Source organism: Falco punctatus, assembly GCF_963210335.1.
Source record: "Falco punctatus genome assembly, chromosome: Z".
In the NCBI taxonomy this organism is placed as follows: domain Eukaryota; kingdom Metazoa; phylum Chordata; class Aves; order Falconiformes; family Falconidae; genus Falco; species Falco punctatus.
In genome coordinates this window covers 84646170-84653785 of record NC_137586.1, presented here as the reverse complement: position 1 = coordinate 84653785, position 7616 = coordinate 84646170, and the positions used below count along the sequence as shown (strand labels likewise).

The following is a 7616-nucleotide window of genomic DNA, read 5'->3' as shown; positions in this document are numbered from 1 at the left end:
AGTGACACCAAAGGCATTTTAGTAACCCTGCCCTTAGATTCTTCTGTAGAAACAATGCTAGAGCGAATGAGTCGGGTGCCAGTAGGTCAGCAAGCCTTGCTAGTGGAAGCAATCCAAGCAGTAGGGAGAGATTTAGTGCAAGCCCAAAGTCAGGCATTTGCAGCGCTTGCGCCTCTGCGCCCCCCTGGGGCTACCGCGCCCCCGAAGCCAGTGACCACCACGCGCCGAGACTTCCTCTGCTATCGATGCGGGAAGCCAGGACATACCCGTGACCGATGTCGACAACGTCAACTGTGGTGCCGAAATTGTCAGCAAGGAACCCACAACACCAACGTCTGTCGGCAGACGGGAAACGAGAAACCGAGCGCGAGGAGCCGCAGCGCGTCGACCCCAATCGCGACTCCTGTCACCTTCACGACACCCCCTCCAGGAGACATGACCAACTCTTATCGACAGACACCGTGTTACAACCCGCCACCCGAGGGAGCCTCGGCCTGGACCTGGCAACAGCAGTAGATACAACATTAATTGACAACCGAACACAAAAAATTGCAACTCGTGTCCGAGGACCTCTGATAATTAATGGACAAAGTTATGGTGCTCTATTATTAGGGCGGTCTTCTGGTAGTTTAAAAGGGCTGTTGTAAAGTGTGTTGCTTATAGTAATAATTGTTAGCATTGCACTCGTATGTTTAAGCTGTGCTCTCTCTTGTATTCGAAAATTACTCGAGCGTGTAACTGCACAAGTTTTGCTTGCGCAAAGAGAAAAAGGGGGAAATGTTGCAGAATGGCTGTGTGATCACGGCCATGACTCCCTTAAAGATCTTTGTGAAACAAAGTTAGCGTAAGTTAGCTGAAGCAGGCCTTGCAGCTGTGCTGAGGCATGCTGATAAGGAAGCTGAGAAAAACACTGACCTTGTGCCTAATGTTGTAAATAACTTTGAGGAATTCGCGTAGACAAGAGAGAAAAAAATATATGTAGCTAGCTATCCGCAGAAACCGCAAGTAGGAGGACGTATGAAAATGTAACCCTTTAGAGCTTAGCCAATTAGCAGATGACTTGTAGGCATAATTAACTGGAACCGTATATAAGACATAGTCGCGCCGTAATAAATGGAAGCTTGCTTTATCACTCACATTGAGTCGGCTGCTTGCTTCCCCTCGCTCGTCGCAAAGTACTGCAGATGAAATATATCAAGTCTTCAGGATTATTGAAACCAAGTACTTGTTGGCTCACTTTCATTTGATTTGAACAAGACTTTTGCTTTTCAAGCTTCTTTGAAGGTTTGAAATTTTGGCTTGTCAAAAATTCTTGCAGGTGGGGAAAATGTTTTCATTCCCCTTTTAAACAGTCTGTTCTGAATGCAAAGGAGAAAAACTTTTCTATGCATAGCTTTGAAAGCCTTTTGCTCGTTTGTACCGCAGACACCATGTACAAGCTCTAACCTCGATGCATAGGGCACTAAGTGAACTTATTTCAAGTTTTCCTTCTGATAAAACAGTGCTTGACTGCCTGAGCTATTGAAGGGTCCCTATTAGCTATTACTGATGACAGAACCTAATTGATAAGATAGATACAAATATTGAAGTTGGCCTAACTGCCTCCAGCAAAACGCAGTGGTGCACATATTGGAACTTTCTAAAGTAACCTTCTTATAGACTATCCATAAGGATGCTTATGCTTCATTTTCCTTCTTCTGCTGTTGATAACTGATGGTTTTCTATCATAAGGAGTCTTGCATGCCTGCAGGAAGTTGGATGCAGAAAATGATGCTATGAAAAACAAGATAAAGGACACCATTTTGTGTGTGGTTATTCTGGCAGTAAGTTTCAGAAATGCTTTTTGTTATTTTTAATATATTGTCAGGTGAAGCATGTCTTGATTGGGGAAAAAGAAAGTTTTCTTACAGTTTACCTTGCACAGATTGGATGAGAATCATAGCAGAGTGGTTCTTCTGGGTCTAATCCTCTTGACCATGCCCTTTCAAGTACTTCAGCTGCAAGGCTTCCTCACTGTGTGTTTTATTTTTCAGTCTGCCATGCCCACATACCAGCCTGGGCTGCTGATGTGCTTAAAGGTTTCTCTTGCCATGTAGCAATTGTTTCTTTCTTGTTTCAAAATTATACCTCCTAGGGTAGCTGGCTTTTGAGACTTCTTTTCTAGCTCCGCAGCAGCAGAAGGGGAAGAAAACATGCCCTGTTCTGATTTGTAGCATTCTGCCCTTGATGAATTGTGGTAGTGACCTGATTAATATCACTGCCTGCCTTGGGAAATCACCAGCCTCAACAGCATGACATTGTATTGGAACAGGCTTCTGAACTGCTGGAAAGTGCAGGGATGAGGGGAGACATTTCTGCGTTGACTTCCATTTCTAAGTTAATCTCTAGGTTGTCCTGTACACAGGCAGATTTCTGGCTGATTTCCTGCAGTGGAGTGTGCGTAATTATTTGAGATCAGCCAGTTGTGGCAGTGCATTTCACCCCCTTCCCAGGGAGGTGCCACTCTATGACCTCAGGAGTCCCAGTTAGGCCTTGGTGTTTGAGTAAAGAGTTGGATGATTAGGTGCCCCTTGATTGTACCAACAACACTTGCATGACTAAGGTGGGGAGCAGAATTCCCGTTGCCTGGCCAAGGTGGAAGCAAGAACCATAATCAGTCATCCCTTGACAGCTCTGGGACATTGTTGACCTGAACGGTAGCCTGAGTGGAACGGTACCTTTGTCATTGACAATTGACCAATGCAGATCAAGGCCAGGGTGGAAATTTATGGATGACCAAAGCAAATCATCTCCAACCTGCGACGAGCGAGGGGAAGCGAGCAGCCGACTCAATGTGAGTGATAAAGCAAGCTTCCATTTATTACGGCGCGACTATGTCTTATATACAGTTCCAGTTAATTATGCCTACAAGTCATCTGCTAATTGGCTAAGCTCTAAAGGGTTACATTTTCATACGTCCTCCTACTTGCGGTTTCTGCGGATAGCTAGCTACATATATTTTTTTCTCTCTTGTCTACGCGAATTCCTCAAAGTTATTTACAGCATTAGGCACAAGGTCAGTGTTTTTCTCAGCTTCCTTATCAGCATGCCTCAGCACAGCTGCAAGGCCTGCTTCAGCTAACTTACGCTAACTTTGTTTCACAAAGATCTTTAAGGGAGTCATGGCCGTGATCACACAGCCATTCTGCAACACTAACCCTATAAAGAGTGGTCCAAGTCAGACCCTTTGAGCTGTCCTGGAGCACAGCAGGCTGCAGCCAGCATCTCCCTCCAAGTGGGGTGGTGCGCAGACCTTGTGAACTCCCAAGGCTGCCGTACTAGGGGCACTGTTGCTGAAAGCTGACAACAGAGCCTGGGCTGATACTCCTGCTCCTCAAGGCTCAACCCTTCGCCAGTAAGAAATGCAAAGGCATTCATCGTGAGTATTTCACTGAACTCAAGTGGGACTATCAATAGGTAAACCTTTGTACATTTATACATGTATTTCTATACACCTATTCCTTTTTGTCTGTGTGCATGTGTCAGAGCGTTCAAATTGATTTAGATACCTCATAACCGATACTGTATTACCATTTCAGATCTGTAATTAAATCATTGTTATAATTGAAACAAATCCTATTGAATTGCTCTGTAAATGTTAAATTAATTGATGATTAAGTGCTATGACAATTTTGTGACCAACTTCAAACTGTGTATAAAATCTTACTCCCTGTATACCCTCTAGATACAACCCGTTGTCCAAGTCTGAGACTAGGATTCAATCTGGCCACACCTAAAATCTATAAAGAGTTTAGAAAGCAAGGGGGTCCATTCTGAACCTCATGACTTAAAAGATGTGACTCTTTTACTCTTTTTTCCTACTCTTTATACCTTTTCTATTAAACATAAACCGTTGACCAAGTCTGAGACTAAGATCAGATCTAGCTGCACTAAAACTCTATGGAAGCATTAAGAAAGCAAGGGGGTCCACTCTGAACCTTGTGACTCAATGATAGGGTCTCCTTTACCCTTTATGCCTTAAACCTCTGTATATATCATTTTGGCTTAATTTGAACTGGATTTGATTTTTCTTTTAGCTTGATTTTTAATTTGATTTCCCTTTGTGTGTTCTATCCGTGTAATAAGTAATAGAGTGAAACTTGCCATCAAACTTTGTGAAGTCACACTCCCACAAACTCAGATTAAAACTATTTCACTCATACCTTCGATGGTGATTCTTTAAGCAACTTAACCTAAGCCAAGCATTCGTGACACAAGTCTATATGAAAATAAGGACTAAACCTGCAACATCTTAAAATTTGAGTCTTGCTCACAGCTCGCTGCCTCCATGGGGTGTTTTAATCACCTGCTTCACTATTTTCCCCTCTCCCAAGTCAACAAAACAGAAAGGTAGTGTATGTGTAAATAGAAGAGATTCTCAGATTTCCTTTCTGATTTTTTTGAATCGGCATCCTGTTTGTTAGCGTGCCTTCCACATTAGACTGAAAGTTAAGTTCTGCCTTGAATGTGAAGTTCTCCTCTGAACGAAGCAGTTAGAATTTGGAGGTGCTTTCTGGGACTGGCCTGAAAGGTAACACAAGTCAGGGCTGCAGCTGAGCTGTTACGAGTGCACCCCAGCAACTGGGCCCTGATGGGGCTGTGAAGAGGACCTTGCCTTATGTCCACTTCGGAACAAGAAGCAATCCCCACTCTTGGGTTGGATGGCTTCTTGTTGCCTTCTGCAACAATTAATCATCAGGATCTCTTCCAGAGCTGAACAACTGGTCTTTCCCATAGCGTCCTTCTGTGTCAGGAAATAACCTGCTGTAGTGATGGAGTCATCTTTATAAAAGATTTTAACAAAACAGGCATCTAGAGCTTACCTGTAAACTGTTCCAGTTAAAAGTGCTCACCAGTGATGAGTTAACTGAGCACGGCTTCTCTAGAGGTGTCTGGCAACAAGGAACTCTTTCTAGCAATGCCGATGCTTTTTTGGTAGATCTTGAAGGTTGGCAGCTCCTTGAAAGGGGATTCAGTCTCTTTCTCTCCCTGAAATCCTTAGAACTAAGCCCAAGAGTCTGGAATTCCCCTTAGCGCTGAGATTGTCTTAATATCAATAAAATATCTTTTTGCAAGTGAAGGTATGAGATACCTGTGTGCTGTGTTTCCAGTAGGGGTTTTAGCAATTGCATTTTCATAGCCTGGCTTCTCACCGTCGTTACTTTAGATGTTCCTGGTGAAGCAACTGGATAATCAGGCTAGTTCTCCAAAGATGGCAAAAAGACAATCAGAACAGATGGTCCGCAATGATTGCTTGCAGGATGTTCTAAGTATAAGCCTGCTGCATACTGTATCTGCACAACCGATTGCAGGGAGGACAAGAAAGAATAGATTTCTAGCTGCAAGATCAAGAAATATAACATGTTATCACACCCAAATAATTCTAGGCCATGCCTACCAGTAAGATACCCAAAACACCCTCTTTCCCACCACCAGCGGGAAGGAGTGACCAGTATTTTGTACCTCGACAGTTAAAAGCTGGCTGCCTTGTTGGATGGTCCTGTCTCACAGCTATGGATTCCCTGTTAACGGAAACAAGGACAGAGAGTGAATGAGGGCACAGGGAGAGATTCAAGAGTGTCCTTGTCCAGTTCTTTTCACCGTCCTTGGAGATGATGCAATTAGTTGCAAGGACAGTTGTGAACTGCCACTTGGAGGAAATCCAAAGAAGTAAAGAAGAAAAATAACTTCTAAACCACCAAATGTACAAACTGTGCTCCTTAGGGTATGTGACATATACTACTGCTGGTTTGGGCATAAAAAATCCAATGCTATCACACTAATGAATGCCTAAGCATTATATAATTTTTGCATTCACGGTGTCATGCATTCTGTAAAAAGCAGTCTCACGGAAATCAGTGGCACCACCCTGTGAGAACAAATGCAGTTTTCTGTCCCATTTATGATTCTCTTGCATTTTAAACACCACAATAGCATTGCCAGGGAAGCAGTCTGGTCTGAAAGGAGATGGATTCTCATTGTTTTAATTCATGGAGCAATTACTGTTTCATGTATGATACATAGTGAAAACTCTTTGAAGTTAACTTATAAAATGTGGGTCACTTTGAAGAAGCAGAATGTGAAGCTACTTTGCTTCAAAGCCACGATGCTCTGTTTTCTTTCCTGTCTTTTTGTTTCTCAGCTGCACCTTGATAATGGAAAAAGGGAGAATACTTGAGAGAGCTACTGTTCTGGGAAGATGAAGAAAAGAAGAAAATGGGGCAGCAATGAGGGTGCCTTCTTCTTTACTCAGGACAGATTAGAAATAATTCAACAAATTTATCTTATTGATAGTACATTTCCTTTGCAATGTTCCCATCAGAGGCAAGAACGAAGCTGTTACCATCTTTAAGGGTACAATTTCGGCTCCATAGAGAAGGACAGCATCCAGTGATTGCCTGCCATTTCAATTGGCACATGCAGAGGAGGAAGAGTAAGGTGGAAGAAGAGAAAACTGGTCAAGGAGAGGGGCAAGAATTAATAAATGAGAGACAGTAAGTATTTTAATGAGTTGTCATTTTGAACAACGTCATTTGTGAGTCCAACACAGAGACGTCTGCCTTTGTAGGAAAACATCTCAAAAATCTCGTCCATTTTTTACACTGACTGTGGAAAACATATACCCAACTTAAATAGGTTTGATATTATGAGCTGAAACATTGTGGGCAGGAGGAGCAGTTCCTTTCTGAATACCTCTGAGAACTCACAAAAGTGGGGTTTTGTGTGTGTGTGGTCATAAATACATGCATTCCTGTATTTCTCATACAAAATACTGATGTAATTGACTTTGTATTTGAATTGATATTGTGAACGGAATGTGACTGAGAACACGTGAGGAAGAATTAGGCAGAGGTTGGACATTTTAGCCATCAGCAACCCCTCCTTATTTCCTTGATTCCTCCCCTACCTATTTGCATGCCAAAATACTATTGTGTTCCCACCACATTCATTGTGATCCCACAATGCAATCCAGGCACCCAGCAAGGAGGAACTAGAGAAATGACCAGCTAGATGTTTTTCTTGTGTGATTGTACTTGAGGCCATATTGCTGTGGTCTCTGCAGACCAAAGCCTAAAGGCTCTTCTGAATTCCAACTGATAGGTTGCCGGGGTGTGTGTGTGTGTGTGTGTGTTGTGTGTGTGTGTGATGCCTTTCCTTTTTTTTTTTTTTTTTCTTCTTCTCCCCCCCCCCCCCCCCCCCGCCCCCCCCGGTGAAGCCATCAAGGAAATTAAAATGTGGTTCTGGAAATCTTCAGGACTGGCTGAAACTGAAGTTTCTCTCTGAAGTAATTTACTGACTCCTCATTCAAAATTTGTCACTCAAGCCATGTGGACTTTGGGTGTTCTTCAACAGGAGTCCACTTGCAGTTTATTGCTGTACTCAGAACAATGGTGGGGAGAAGGGAAACAAGCTGGCACAGCTATTTGCAGTTTCCAAGGCTTCTATCAGAGTCCCCCACAAAAGGCTATTTAACTAACAGCATAATATGCACTAAAGTGAGACATGCAGTGATGAGTAGTAGAATGAAATGTAGTCACATAACAGGAGTTGTGGATAGCACTCAAGGCCAGATGGTA

At 43.0% G+C, this 7616-nt stretch overlaps 1 long non-coding RNA gene across 1 annotated transcript; it reads right to left on the bottom strand.

Annotated features, from left to right (window-relative positions):
* Positions 1-443: 443 nt before the first annotated feature.
* Positions 444-7138, bottom strand: LOC308056393. Its single transcript, XR_013924811.1, has 2 exons — positions 3198-7138; positions 444-2796 (listed from the first exon to the last, which is right to left on the bottom strand). It is a non-coding gene; the product is annotated as an uncharacterized lncRNA (long non-coding RNA).
* Between the last annotated feature and the right edge of the window lie 478 nt (positions 7139-7616).